General features: G+C 43.2%; 1 protein-coding gene across 22 annotated transcripts in view; it reads right to left on the bottom strand.

Moving 5' to 3' along the window:
• Nucleotides 1-15,602, bottom strand: part of PLCB4 (phospholipase C beta 4) — a 383,120-nt gene that overhangs the window by 222,062 nt on the left and 145,456 nt on the right. For 12 of the 22 annotated variants that reach the window (XM_058287543.2, XM_071211556.1, XM_071211552.1 and 9 more), the window contains one exon: nucleotides 2,629-2,688. The exons of 8 other annotated variants lie outside the window; for them this stretch is intronic. The gene's annotated coding sequence lies outside the window, so the exon portion shown is untranslated. Of the gene's footprint in view, nucleotides 1-2,628; nucleotides 2,689-12,764; nucleotides 12,868-15,602 lie in introns of all 22 variants that reach the window. 2 more of the 22 variants (XM_071211547.1, XM_071211550.1) reach the window with 1 other exon arrangement.

Below are 15,602 nucleotides of genomic sequence, written 5' to 3'. Positions count from 1 at the left end.
AAACTACTCAGGTGTCTCCCAACACTGCGATCACTTCAGGACTTGGATTTCTAAAGCAGCTGCTTACTGCATTCTCAAGGGGAGAAAATGAATGTCTATAGCTTCTGGGTGTGCTTAACTTACATCAAGAAATGTCCTAAGTGATTAAAAAAAAAATTGCCTGCAGGAACGAGGAAGCCGGTGACATGGCACGTTGCTTTCTAGGGCAGACATGCTCAGTGTCCCACCCAGATGCCAGAGGATCCCTATGAGTTGCCTGAGTGCCCGCTGCTCCCTTGGGTGTGCTTTGCTTCTGGCACCCACAGATGCCTCTGGAGGAATGCCCCTCGGCTCCTGGGGCTGCCCTGCAGGTGGAGGCGTGCTGGGACGCGGAGCCCCTCTCCCACCAGCACGGCCAAGGTCTGGCTGGTGGAGGACCGTCACTGCCAGCTCCCTCGCCTTGCGCTGGAGCAACTCTGGGGCAAAGTTCAAAAACCATTTAAAATCATACAGAAAGGAAGAAAGCAACCCCAACATTAGGTAAATCGTAAAAGAAAAAACAAACACACACCAGCATATCCTCTAAACTAAAATACTACAGGGGAGAAGTGATCAAGGGTTGCTTTCTTTCTCTCAACAAAACTTGAAGACAGAACTTTGGGTTTGACTGGACTAATAATTCCTCTTTACCAAGAGTCACTCTGGGCTAGAAATGCAAGGCTTAGAATAATTCATCCAAAAATAGTCATTTTGTCCTCCATCTAAAGCTTTTCAATTTTAGGAGTTTGTTGTGTAAGAACGATAAAAAGCTAAGTTGAATGTGACATAAATAAGCAAGATCTTCCACACAGCAGAGCAGAATACCTTATGCTATTATGATAAGAAGGAATATAGATTCTGAATGCGTATTGTGGCTCTTGTGGGCCTGAAGAGCATTTAGAGCAAATGGACCATCAGAGCTGATCACTGTTGGATTCAGGAGGAAAAAAAATAGGACATTTCAAACAAAATCAGAAAAGTTCAGAGTCCATGTTCTAGATGTTTCTAGTTTTGTGTATAGGAAAACATTATAAAAGAATATTTCAGTGCAATATGTATTTTAAAAACTCTCATAACTCAAGTTATCTAACAACTGGTGCTAGTGTAGAAGTCAAATGGTTTTATTTTTAAGGGGCTAGAGGGAATACAGAAATAAGTTCTCCGTTTGGGAGGAGGGTGCGACCACAGCAAAGAGAACAGCCAGATGACATTTGGTGCTCCAAATCCCACCGGGCCACACTGGGCATGGGGAGGGAAGGAGCCCACATGCTATGTTAGCTGTCCCAGAACCTCAGGCCAGCCACGGTCTTTGTTAAATCAAGTGCATGTAGTTCATACCACTTAATTTAGAAGAATTTTTTCTTCGAACTTAAAATGTTCTAAACACAACCTCTAAGTTCTTTTTTTTTTTTTTTTTTTTGGCTCGAGTCAGTGTTTCACTAGGCACACAATTCTTTATAGGAACCATTCTAATACAGCTGATGAAAAAAATGACCTAATTAAGGACAGTAAGACTATTATACAGGGAAAGTAGATAGTCCCGAAAAATGAAACGCAGAAAGAGTAAAAAAGCAGATGATGTGTCTACACTGATTTCAATCCCTCGAGAATTATCCAGCCCCCAACTCTGCTTTGCTTATGAAGACATGTTTATGAGTCATCCTTGGGGAGCAGTAAAATAGAACACACTTGACTAAAAATAGGTAGGAACATTCAATAATAAATCTACTTTCTTGATATTCTCATGTCATCATTAAATACTGATCACTCGGAGAAGTGTCAGGTTGTTCTTGTCTTTCCTTCTCTCACCAAAAGACAGGAAGAAAACCAGCCACAAGCACTGCTGTAAGATAATGATGTGTCTGACCTGACGTGCCACACGCTGAAGCAAACAGCACCGACTTCCAATGCGTGGGACCTACAGGTTACGTATCTGGAGGGATAGTGGAACTGCTGGGTATCTTTCTCATGTGATCATTTCAAATAACATCTTGGCTCTTGGAGTAAGAACTAAGACCCAGTCCAAAGTTTTTACTTATAAAACAGCTACTTGATTAAGGGGTCAGAAAAGAACAACATCTCGTAGTCACAAAGACTCTGGCTTTAGAATAAAACTTCGGCAAATTTACAAATTAAGAGCCAGTCATGTAACAGTATTTCTGGGTCCCATTTTTATATTTAAAGGTTTGTCAAATGGAAGTTTAGGGGAGCACTGGAAGGATTTATTTACATTATCCCCACAGGGAGTCCCCACATTCTAGATGACAATGAGCCGAATTTTGATTTTTCAAAATTTCAGTAAGAACATTCTCAAAAGCTGCAGAGGATTGGAAACAGGTCATGTACATTTCTCCTCCAAAGGAACTGCAGAGAGCAGGGGTTTAACATCTGATGCTCTCTAAATGAGGTACAAGCTGCAGAGCAAGTAGGAAATCCAGCAATGGTAGTGCGAGGCTGGTAGTGGAAGGAATAAACCCTAACTAGAAAATGCTGGAAGATTATGCTTTGACAGGTGGGACATCAGCATGAGTAAAGGAATCTGTTTACAAACAGAAAGCTCAAGATTTCCACGACCTTAGCCACTCTTCCCCCTGGGCTGCAGGTACTCACCGGGCAGCCCTGGACCTACTGGCGGTGACGTGCCCTTAGTCAAGCATGCAGCGCGGTCCTCTGTGGAGCAAGCAGACACAGACAAGGCAAAAATCAATAGGAAGGACTTCTTGACATCTCATGGAGATAAACCCCCCGTGCACTTCAGAATCAGAATGTGCAGTATTTTTAAAAAAGAGCAGAAAAAATGCATTACTAAATGAGTGGTATGTTTTTAAATGGATGCCAAGGGTACCCAGCCACAAAGTCAGAAGAAAGATTACTGCTGTATTTGGTCAACGGGCTGCAGAATCCCCCCTCCCACCTAAACTGCAAATCTATTATTAAACTCTTAATCTATCAAAATAACTAAGCAGCAATTAAACAAGGCTATCTAAAATCTTCTAGAAGTAAATATGAATTGCCTTTCTCTAATTGATAGCATCATGTCCTTAGCTGAACTATAATTGGAAGAAACCTTTTGACAGAGAACAATGCCGAACAGGAAAGATTTGCTATAGAATGGTGTCTACAAAAGGAAAGTGTTATTAATTCAATTGCATGCTCCCGTATTATCTTTGTTAATACGTTGTTTATGTAGATTCTGGATTTGGCATTGAATTGCTGGTTTCGAGGAGATGTATTTTTCAAGGTCTTTTCAAAAAGTGGTGAGGAAAGTTCCAGGTGGTGTGGGAAATCCACAGAAGAGGGAGCCCGTCTGCATTTGGGAAGCAGGTGGGGGCAGAGAAGCTGACAATCAAGATGAGGGAAGACAATGTTGGTAACGCTGTGCTCTGCAGGGTCCGGGAGTGAGCCCCAGTTTCAACGGTGATCCACACCATGCAAGACTGGGGCGAAGCTGGGTCTGTTCAGAGGGCCACAGGGAAGGCTGTCAGGGCTTTGCATGACTTTCTAAACCTTCAAGGAGTGTAGTAATATGTGTATGATGACCCCACTGTGTTACAGCAAACCTCACGACTCTATACATAACATTGTCACACACAGGAAACATATGTGGAGGGATAACAACTGATTCCCTAGGGAGAAATAGTATTAAAGGGGATTTGAGGAGGGGCATTTGCATTTATTCTACACCATTATGTAATATTTCACTCTGAAACAGAATACTTTTATAAACAAAGGGGAAGGGAAAAAAGACTCCAATTCATCCAAGACTCTCTGTAGACAGAAACATTCCATTTTAAATATACAGAATTAGAGAACATACAGCACCATGGACATGACTCTACCGATTTAGTGAATATTATCTATGATTCAGGCTCTAGCAAGAATTGCATCATCATATTTAAAACATACATTTAAAACTCTAAAATGTATGTGCTAATGATTGTCCCCATTTAGAAAGGGGAAAACTAGAAGTTGGGTGATAATCAAGAACTGCACGAAGCTGGCATTCAAACCCAGGCATCTGGGCCATAGTTCGCTCCTAGGGCACTATTTCCTTCATAGTATTTACCGTATTTTCAGCATTACATTTATATTTGTAATAAAGTATTAACATGAGACTAAAAATCCCATGAGGACAGTGACATTATATATAGTGAAAACATTATGGGCATCCCCAGCACCTAGCACATGCCTGGCAGATGTGCTCAGTAACAGCCGAGTTATCAAGGGAACTGGCCAGAGCTGCGAAGTTAACTACATAGCTGGTTTATGTGTCTTTGGGCTATGAAACATGCTGAGGTCCAAAAGCTCACTGATTAATGATCCTACCATGCCACACTCTTCATCTTGAGAAACCACTTGCTGCCCAAGTTTTACTGTAACCCAAAATGTAAATATCAGAAATATGCTTTCTCTTCTCTACTTCCCTGGTGACAAGGCAAGCAAACAACTGCTGCTTTGCTCTGTAGGCCTTTCTAATGTGTGCATGGCTGTGATGTGGGAACATTTGGGAAAGCCAACATTGAAATACTTAACTACAGAGTGAAACAGTATGAACAAAGAAGTGAAGCAATTAATAGCAGTTTATCAAAACCTATTTAGTTACTGATATATTGCTGGGCAAACTCTTGCAATTGACTTGGTATTTAGTATAGGTGACTCAAAGCTTCACCTACCAACTTTTTCTTTCTAATAGCATTACTCTGGGTGTTGTGGGGTATAAATGGGATCTCGGGTTCAGGAGAGACTCTATGCATGAGTAAGTGTGTGTGTGGAGGGGTGAGGTATGTGTGAATATATGTGTGTGTTAGTCTCCATTTGTGTGCTTGTTCTTTTAAAAGAAGAAAGATTCCTTCCATAACATACAAGGAATCCCATTAGTTAAGTAAACAAAACCCAAATCACAACATTCTACTGGTACCGGCAGCAACAAAAGCTATTATTCCACAATGACACCAAGAACATTCAATGGGGGAAAGATAGTCTGTTCAACAAGTGTTGCTGGGACAATTGGATAGGTACACGTAAAAAATGAAGTTGGGCTCATACCTCACACCATAAACAAAAATTAGCTCAAGAGACCCAAACATAAGGACAAAAACTATAAAACTCTCAGAAGAAACACAGTAAAATTTTATGACCTCTGGTTAGGCAATGGTTCTTTGGATAGGAAGGAAGGAAAGAAGGGAGGGAGAGAGGGAGGGGGGAAGGGAGAGAGAGAGAGAAAGAGGAGAAAGAAGGAAAGAAGAAGGGGAAGGAGGAAGGGGGAGGGAGGGAAGGAGGAAGGAAGGAAGGAAGGAAAAGAGATAAATTTGACTTCAACAAAATTAAAAAACTTTTGTGCTTCAAAGGATACCATCAAGAAAGTGAAAAGACAACTCATGGGTGAAAATCTTTGCAAATCATTCATCTGATAAGGTATGTGAATACAGACTATATTAAGAACTCTTACAAAACAACAATAAAATTACAAACAACCCATTTAAAAATAGGCAGATGATCTGAAGAGATATTTCTCCACAAAGATATACAAATACATGAAAAACTGCTCAACATCATTAGCCATCAGGAAATGCATATCAAAACCAATGAGATGCCACCTCGAACCCTCCAAGGGGGCTACAATCAAAGGACAGATAATAACAAGTGCTGGTGAGAACGTGGGGATCGCTGAACCCTCATCCATGGCATGCGGGTTCGTAAAATGGCGCAGCCGCCTTGGAAAGCAGTCTAGAAGTCTTCTTCAGACGGCGGAAGAGAGTCACCACATGACCCAGCAATTTCACTCCTGGTATGTACCCAAGAGAAATGAAAGCATATGTCCATGCAAAAACTTGTATATAAGTAAATGTTCACAGCAGCATTGTTCATAATAGCCAGAAAGTAGAAACAACCCAAATGTCAGTCAACTTTTAAACAAAAGTGGTATATCCACATAATGAAGTATTATTTGGTAATAAAAAAGAACGATGTTCTGACGCATGCAACAATATGGATGAACCTTGAAAACCTTCTGCTAAGTGAAAGCAACAGTTACAAAAGACCAGGTGCTATGTGGTTCCATCCATGGGACGTGTCCAGAAGAGGCAAATCCACAGGGAAAGAAAGGAGATGGGGGGCTGCATGGGGCTAGGGGGTGGGGGCAGGGCAGAACTGATGATGGGTGTGGGTTTTTTTCCAGGTGACAGAAAAGCTCTAAAATGAGACTGTGGTCATGGCTCACAACTCTGTGAACAGGCTATAAATCACTAAACTGTACACTTTAAATGGGTGAGTGAATTACATCTCAATAAAGCAGTTAAAAGAAAGGGCTGCATTTCAGTGAGTTTGCCAGAGAGTATTATTTGGCTTCTTTCAAAAATGACAAAGCACTTATTCACACTCTTCAAATAAAACACAGTAAGTGATGTATATTTACATTTTTAAGAAAGTTAACATTGTAATTTCCCATGGGATTCCTTGTGATGGAAAATACACGATCAGGTTTTATCTTCTCCCACAAAAGAGCCCAGTGATGGAGCAGCCTCCGAGCCATAAGCTAGCACCAACCCCTCACTGCAAACCACCACTAAAGACGACACAGGGGTGGAGGCGCAGTCTATCTCAAAGCAACGGGCTTGAGCCAAGGGTGAAGTTTTTCTTTCTCAGCGGGGGAAAAACAATAACTTGCCTTACACAAAAATGCCAAGTATTTGAAGGTGACATTGTCAGGCCTGTTTTTTGTGAGTCTATATACTGAACACAAGAAATATTCAATATTGAGATTTTGTTTCCCAGCAAAGAAGAACTGGACAAAATTGAACCAAAGCAGATCATTTCACTCTGATCTACTATTCAACATGGAAATTATTGTTCTGCACACAAACAGCATGTCAGAAAGCAACTGTTACTTTGGTGCATCAGATGACCTAAATTCTTTAAGGCATAAATCAATAAGCATTTATTTCAGTTCACATGGTGGTCTCCAGGTTCCCAGGGCAGCAAGACAGGCAGGCCCAATGCACAGGCAATTTCCAGTCCTCTGCTTGTGTCACAGTTGCTGCCAGGCCACTGGGCAAAGTAAGCCAGATGGGCAAGCCCAGATTCAGGGGATGAAGCTACAGCCCCACCTTTCACGGAGCCTTACACGTCCCAACGGCATCGATACAAGAGGGGATCACCTTTGGGGCCACTTGTAAAATCTACCACAGCACTGTTTCCCAAAGGGGAGCAAACTCCCATTAATGGTCCATGGAGACAGTTGACAAGTTATTACTGTCTATTACTGATGGTACAGTTCACAGGTACCAATGGTACATGGAGAGATAATACCCAGTGCATGTATATTAGTACTTACCCTCTGTTCATGGCATCACTTTTGCCTTGACTATAGGTAGATTACTAGAATTCTAGTTATTTATACTTATTTACCATAGCAATGTTACCAAATTACCCTAGTTATATCTATCATTGTTGTATTCTCAGTTTTTTTTAGGAGGTACTGGGGATTGAACTCAAGACCTTGAAAATGGGAAGCAGGCACTCAACCACTTGAGCTACATCTGCTTCCATGTACTCTTTTTAAACAAACATATTTAAGTAAAAAAGATGAGTAGTAAGTTCAGTTGAAACACAGATTTGGCCAAATCCACAAATGGATCCTGTAGAACCCAAGTCTAGAACCCAGTGGAGGACATTAAATATATATTAAAGTTTTTGAGAAGTCAACATAGGGATCTTGTTAAAATGCAGCTGTTGTTTCAGTATCGTTCTAGGATGGGGCAGCTCTCATGAGCTCCCGGAGATACTGATGCTGGTCCCTGAGCACATGCTGAGTAACAAACACACCAGAGAAGTTCCAAGGCCTGGCCGTCAGAACTCCCGAGCACGGTCATTCACCCGCAGGGCAGGCTCAGGCTCCTGGCTTCACCTTTCTGCAGATCCGTGATATGCAGGTGAAGGTGGGACCCAGTGCAACACCTGGATCAGAGTTAAATGAGATGAGAGTTGCAAGGCCCCCATGGTGGCGCCAGCCGCATGGTGGGCGCCAGCCACGCCCACTCTCATTCTTAGCTCATGACTTTGTCTTAGCCAAAGGGCTGCTGATGCAAAGTACTAGAAACCTGCTGGCTTTTATAAAGGGCATTTAGTTAGGGTAAAAGCTGACAGCTCCCAGTCTGTAGAAAAGTCCAACTCAAGGTACCATCAGAGATGCTTTCTCACCCAAGTCAGCGACTGTTGATGCTGGCGCATGCCCAGGTGGTGACGCAAGATGGTGCCAACCTCTGCCCAGGTCGCTCCTTCCTCTCAGAGCTTCCTCTCTCAGGCTCAGCTGATCTGCTTCTCCTGGATCTCAGCTGCAGGCTGGCACAGGGCTTGTCTCTAGGGCTTCCTACATCAGTCTGGCTCATCTGCTCTCTTCCCAGGGTCAGCTGTAAGCCCTCAGGCAAATGGCTCATCTCTCCTCCCTTCTGTCATGGGGCAGGATCAAAAATGAGAGCTCTCTGTTCCTGTCCGATGGTCCGTTTACATCAGACACAAGCGACTCAGGCTGAGTCCTGTCCACCAACGTAGTCAAATCAAGAGCCCAAAGCAGTCCTATCCAATAATCTAATCAAAGACCCTTCAACTGGATTTAATGTGATCAAAGGGTATCGCACCCAGAAGAATAGTTTACAAATACAAACTTTCTCTCTTTGAGATTCATAAAATAATCTCAAACTGCCACAGACTTCCAGAAAAGTTCTCAGATGGCATCATGGGTTTAAAAAGGTAAATGAGTGGGCCAAAAAAACAGTGTGTCAGCGCAAACCATACCGTATCACAGCATCAAGTCAGAGAATTTAGAAACTAGCTTCACCAATGTAATCATACTTGATAGTTTTCACATGCAATATTAATATGCTTCTGTCTCATCAAACTGAGCACCTACTGTGTGCCAGACACTGTCCTTGGCTCTGGGGATAGAGCAATGAACAAAACAGAAAAACTTCCCAGTCTGTACCAAGCTCACACCCTTGGATTCTTAGCCTCCCACACTGTTCCCACGTGCTCACGCCTCTGGTCTGCCAGTGCAGGTGCCCGGGCCTGAGCTGGCTGCATCCCTGCCTCTCTGTCCCCATGGTGATCTTTTAAAGACTGAGCTGGCTATCAGCATTTTAAAAACGGGAGGTTTCAGTAAATATCGGGAAGCCCAGCTTCTCTTGGAAATCTGGAAGATGCCTCGACGGTGCTGCAGGTAACTCAGCCAAAGCTGAGAGGCGGCTGTCCCTTCAGACAGCCTTCCTTTGCCAGGTCCCACGTCCCCGCCCTTCCGGTCACCCCCTGCTCAGCCAACGCCCGCACCTCGAGTGAGTGGCCCGGGAGTTAACGGTCCCTGCACGCGAGTTAGTGATCCCGGCAATAGAGGCATATCCAGCAACACTGGAAAGCAGGGTAGGAAGGCGATTCCACCTTCCTTCTCTGCATATTTTTCCTTTAAAATCCTGTAGTAAATGTCCAGCCAGAGAGCTTTTTGAGCCATTCACTCCCCCTCAGCTAAATCTAACTGCCCATTTGAGAAACCATCCTAAACTCGGCCTAGAAAAATTACAGCTCTCCTATCTGTCATCTATGGTGGCCAAGTGGCTCTAAAATGGAAAATGGCGGCTCTTTATAGGAGCTCATTTTGAGTTATTTTATGGATGTCATTCTTTTTCTCTAAATAATGGTGATGGCTTTGCATTAACCACTTAACATTTTTATGCCTTGCTTCCCTTGTGTATTAAGTTTCAACTGCTGCATGAAAAACTGCCACAAACGTGGTGGCTTATAGCAACACCCATTTTTAGCTGGTGTCCCCTAAGTCCGAAGACTGGGTACTACTCAGTTGCTGCTCAGTGTCTTACAAGGCTAAAATCAAGGAGACGGCCACGCAGGAATCATCTGTTTTCAAGCTCAGCCAAATTCACTTCCTTGTGATTTAAGGACTAAGGCCCCCATTTTCCTGCTGGCTGTCAGCTAGGGATAAGCTTGCATTGCCAAAGTCAGCAGGGCAGAATCGCAGCAGTGGATGCCATGAGTCAGTCCTGGGGATTACACAGGGTGGACCTCAGGGGCTGGGAATCTGGGGGCCATCCTGAGAGTCAGTCTACCACACCTATAACTGCTGGCATGCATTTGCCACCTGTGCTGGCCCTGGCTGGCACCTGAGGTCACATAACAAGAAAAGTCAAGTCATCAGCAGAAAGGCTGAGTAACAGTTGAACTAGAGAGGGTATTTTCCACCATTTGCCAGCAGAGGAGTTCATGTTCTTGGGAGTCCATTTATCTAACCTAAGAATGCATGTATTGGGAAGTGGATTTGGCCTAAAGGATAGGGCGTCCGCCAACCACATGGGAGGTCCGCGGGTCAAACCCCGGGCCTCCTTGACCCGTGTGCAGCTGGCCCACATGCAGTGCTGATGCGCGCAAGGAGTACCCTGACACGCAGGGGTGTCCCCCGCGTAGGGGAGCCCCACGCGCAAGGAGTGCGCCCCGTAAGGAGAGCCGCCCAGTGCAAAAGAAAGTGTAGCCTGCCCAGGAGTGGTGCCGCATAGTAAGATAACGCAACAACACGAGACACAGATTCCTGGTGCCACTGACACAAGCAGACACAGAAGAACATGCAGAGAATGGACACAGAGAGCAGATGGGGCGGGGAAGGGGAGAGAGATAAATAAATAAATAAATAAGTAAGTAAGTAAGTAAATAAAAAATATTTTTTAAAAAGAATGCAGGCACTGCAACCAACACCCAATCAATATGAGATGTTCTCGCCTTTACCTTAAACTGAACCTTGTGAAACTCAATGTGTAAAAAACTGGCATTCTCTTTAAAAGAAGAAAAGAAATAAACTAGCCAAAACTCAGCATTTACAAAGACAAAAAAAGTTGTTTTGTATTTTATTAAGATGCAGTGTCCATTCTTAAAAACTGAAAAATATCAAAAAATTTTTGTCATTTTGCCTTTCGTCACTATAATAGGTGTTGTCTTGTATGTACAGTGGCAAGGCAATCTCTTCCATTTCTTCCTCAGTATCTATATCCTTTTTTATATATATATATATCTTCAAAACAGTTTTAGGTCACAGTAAAGTCACATACACAATACAGGGAACTCCCATATACCCAACATCAAACCCTTTTCCCCCTTCCCCAGCAATGATCTTTTTACATGTGGATGTTACATTTGCTGCAACTGATGTACAGATATTGAAACACAGCTACTAACCATGGCTCCATGATGGCTTACACTATGGTTTACATTTTAGACTCTACGCCTTTATAAATTTTTGGTGACATTTAACACGGCCTGTATCCATCAATACAGGATCGTGCAGAACATTTCCACTGCCCCCAGTTACCTCCTCTTCCAACTATTCTATTCCTCTCTTCCTCTCCCCTTGGGGCCCACAGTGACAAACAAGCTTCACTGCTTGAAGGACCAGATTCATAGATACTTGCAACAAAGCTGAGGGCTTAACACACTAGTCTGTCCTCCCCACTGGGAGCCACCCATGCTCTCCAGAGACACCCTCCCCTCTGTTTGGGAACATCAGGCCTCCCCAGGATGGGGGCATAACACCTTCCTGCTCATTGCATGGGTCTCCACCCACTGATACCACACACTATGACGAGGTGAGCCCTCACATACTTCCCAGAAGCCTGCCCCTGTGCCAGATGCCCCGCCTTAAGCACCTTAAACGGGTAGTCCTTCCTTATATTTTCTAAAGAGTTTTCTCAACATTATAGTTTCAACCACATACCCGACAATCTCCTGTGTTCACTTGCTCCCCCTCAACCCTCCTCCCAATTCCTTGGACCATCTGACCCATCCTCCCACCCCAGGCCTGCAAAGCCCCACCCAATAGTATCCCTATGCCCCTGTCTTACCCCTTCACTGGAGAGAATGTAAACTACAATGTAAACTATAATCCGTGCTGTGCAGCCATACTCCAAAATGTACTCATCAAATGCAATGAATGTATCACACTAATGAAAGAAGTTGTTGATGTGAGAGGAGTGAGGGGTGTGGGGCCTGGGGTATATGGGAACCTCCTTTATTTTTTAATGTAACATATTGTGTGGTCTATGTATCCTTAAAAATAAAAATAAAGAATGAAAAAAAAAAAGATGCAGTGTCCAAATGACAACATGGACTGAAATTTTCAAAATTAAATTAGGTTATTTATCTACAATTTGTCAACTAATTTAACTGATTTTTCACTCTACTGACTCGGCTATTTGGAAGTTATGTTGAAACAACATATATATAACTCCAATAACATTAAAAGGAAAAGTATAAAGATAATTCAAAGCTTGCTTAATAATCCACTAGCACATGGCAGATTGCTTAAGATGTCTTTTCTAGAAAAAATAAGAACCTTTAAGAAATTTCCTTTCCCATATAGGTTTGGTTAAAAAAAAACAACTTACCCGACAGGTTTGTAAGAAGCAAAGAAATAACAATTATAATAATAATTAACAATTAATGAGCTATTACTCTATCTGGGAATCATTCCAATATGTTCTAAGCATATCAACTCACTAAGCCTCACCAGACTCTATGAAGTAGAAACTTTTTACAGATGAGGAAATGGAGGCACAGAAAGGATACGTCCCGTATCTGGAGTCACGTGGCAAGTAAGCAAAGGAGAAGAGTCAAACCCGGGTGGTCTGGCCTCAGACCTCCTTCCTCCTAAGAAGCCTCTACCTGGAGCAGGGGCTCCTTCCCCTGCTGTTTGGCCTTACCGGGTGGTGGCTTAGCATATGCATAGTACTTAGATGGCCCTCCCGCCTGTGGCCAGGAGAAGGGTGGAATTAGTAGACTTCTTCAAGCAAGCTATTAAGTCCCCTAAAAAAAACAAAAAACAAAAACACAAATTAGCACGGGCTTCGTTCCAGCCCCTGTGCCTTTTGTGGAAGGGGAGCGAGGGAAAGGTAGTGGATTCCTTCTTTCTCTTTTCAACCTCTTCCAAATCCTATTCCATTTTTCTCCATTATGAAATGGAGAGATAAGGAAAATATGGAACACACGCAAAAGCTAACTCTAGAAGCACGGAAGAAAAACCAATGGCTCACTTTCCTGTTGTAGCAAAAAGTGAGAAAGGAAACCTCTGCGGTTCAACGACCTCGAGCCTTGCCGTCAGTCCCATCCATCCCCAGCAGGGGTAACACGTGCCACCAGCCAGAGAGCAGGGACCAGCAGAGTCCTGCTTGCAGGTACAAAGCCAGGCTCCCGGAGGGGAAGCTGGGGAGTGCAGGGTGGTCACATTTTGACATCTGCACTGAAGACACACTAGCCTTCTAAGGCTTACTGCCCCACCTCAGTAGGACAAGCCCACATTCCGATGGCATTTACTCAGGATCGTTCCTGATACGTGCAAGGCCCTGACCAAGACAGTTACTGCCAGGAGGTGAGAAACAAGACTTATCCACTGATCGGGTTTCCCACGGCTCAACCCCAGCTCCAGGGTCTCGTTGGACACAGAGTAGAGAAATATAAACGTGTTTTGCCAGAGAAATCTCCCTTTTTGCTGATGCTTTGGGGGGGTGTTGGCTTCAGGTCTGGGTTTTTATAGGGTTTTATTGGTTAGAACTGCTCATGCTACCTAATTTGACGTACAACAGCCATGCATCGCAGCCAGCACACTCAAAAATGTTGGAGATGAGACCGAAACCTCAAGCTTCTTGGCGGCCTGTGGCCATGCGTGATTCCTCAGAACATTCGAGCAGGGTCTTGGTTTCGGGAGCCTGGAGGGATGCCAACCCAGGTAATTACTCTCTGCCTATCTAATTTCCCCAGGCAATTTTAATTGAAAACAGTATTATCCTTTCCCACAGCTCCACTAGGCTCTGAAGCGTCCCTTTGTCCTGCTTCTCCCTTCACCTTAAGCTAACTGAGCTGCTTTCTTTATGAAGCTTGAGTTGAAAAAACATTTCTGGATCTCCCAAGAGGGAAAATATCCAATAACTATGAGCCAGTTAATGCGTCTCAAGCCAGTGTGCTGAGTGCTGTTGGCAGGGCTTGCAAGATACCCCTCCTTGCTGTCTAACGTAAAGAAGTTTCTCCTGTGGACAGAAATGCAAAGGTTTTCTTACTGAAAAATGAACAAGAAAATAAAAATTTTAAAAAAAGAAAAAATCAACTCAGGGGAGGAGAAAGGGAAAATGGGGAAAGGGAGAATGTCACCAAGATGATTTTACTCGCCTGAAATAATTTTTTAAAAAGGCACTGTTGCTTTGTTCTTTCCAAATATTACTGACTTAGAGTTAGCAGAAGAAAATGCACCATTCCACACAGGAATATTTAAAGCTCAAAGAAACTGCAGAAACAGAAATATATATTTTTGATTACGTGCAGCAAGTATGTGCTTAGTGATGTCCAACTGAAAGAGTGACAGCCACACATGTGAGTGACACGTGTACCTTTCAATTTTCAAGCAGCATCATTTAAAAAGTAAAAAAGGACCATGGAATACTACTTCAGCAATAAAATGGAGAGAACCACTACATACGTAACAACACGGATGGATCTCAAGAAGATTTTGCTGAGTGAAAAAACCTAATTTCAAAAGGTTGTATATTATATGATTCCATTTCTATGACATTCTTGAAAGACCAAATTATACAGATGGAGAACAAATTAGTGATTGCCAGAGGATGGGAAGAGGGGAGGGAGGCAGCTGTGACTACAAAAGGGTAGTGTAAGGATTCCTCTCCTGACAGGTGTGGGACATAGAAATTGATGCAGGTGATGAAATGGCATGAACTAAATACACACAGAACCAGGTGCACGTGAAATGAGGGAATCTAAATATCATTCGTGTGTTGCATCAACGGTAATGTCCTGGTTTTGATATTGTAGTATAGTTTTGCAAGGTGTTATCAGTAGGAACAACTGGGTGAAGGATACACAAGATTTCTGTATTAAAGCTCACAGCTGCATGCAAATCTATACTTCTCTCAAACCAAAAAGTTAAAAAAAGAAACCAATATTTAATTTTAATAAATTTTATTTAATCCAATATATCCAGAATTTTAACATTTCAACATGTAATTGATATTTGAAAATTGGGATATATGACATTCTTTTTTCATGCTCAGTCCTGAGAATTCAGGGGGCACTTTCAGCCTTGTAGCACACACCAACGCACACTCAACACATCTCACGTGTTCAACAGCCACGAGGCAACAGGGACCCCATCCTGGCGAGCAGAAGTACTTTAAACAAAGCCCATCGTCCATTCCCCAAGCCCTGCCGTGGCGCGTTCGCTTTATCACGGCACACCCTTGCTTTCTGGAAGTGTCTTACAGAGCTGGTTCATAGTGATACCCTATGTGGGGCTTACAGCTTGAACAGCCACTGGAAAACCGGGTCTCTGCCTGAGACGCAACGTCACCGGCCGTGCCAGCCTGAACCTGCTTTGCACCACAGTTCCATACAAAATGAACTATCCCCTAGGAAAGAGACCTAATATCTTCTAAGAAATAGCCCCTAAGCAGGAACGGCAGCATAGTGTGGGCTCAAAGACTAACATTTTTAACTATTTTTAACCTTTAACTTTTTTTGGTTTTGTTTTTTTTTTC

This window comes from Dasypus novemcinctus, chromosome 24 (genome assembly GCF_030445035.2).
Source record: "Dasypus novemcinctus isolate mDasNov1 chromosome 24, mDasNov1.1.hap2, whole genome shotgun sequence".
Lineage (NCBI taxonomy): Eukaryota > Metazoa > Chordata > Mammalia > Cingulata > Dasypodidae > Dasypus > Dasypus novemcinctus.
Note: the sequence above shows the minus strand (reverse complement) of the source record. Positions and strands in the feature narration are given on the sequence as shown.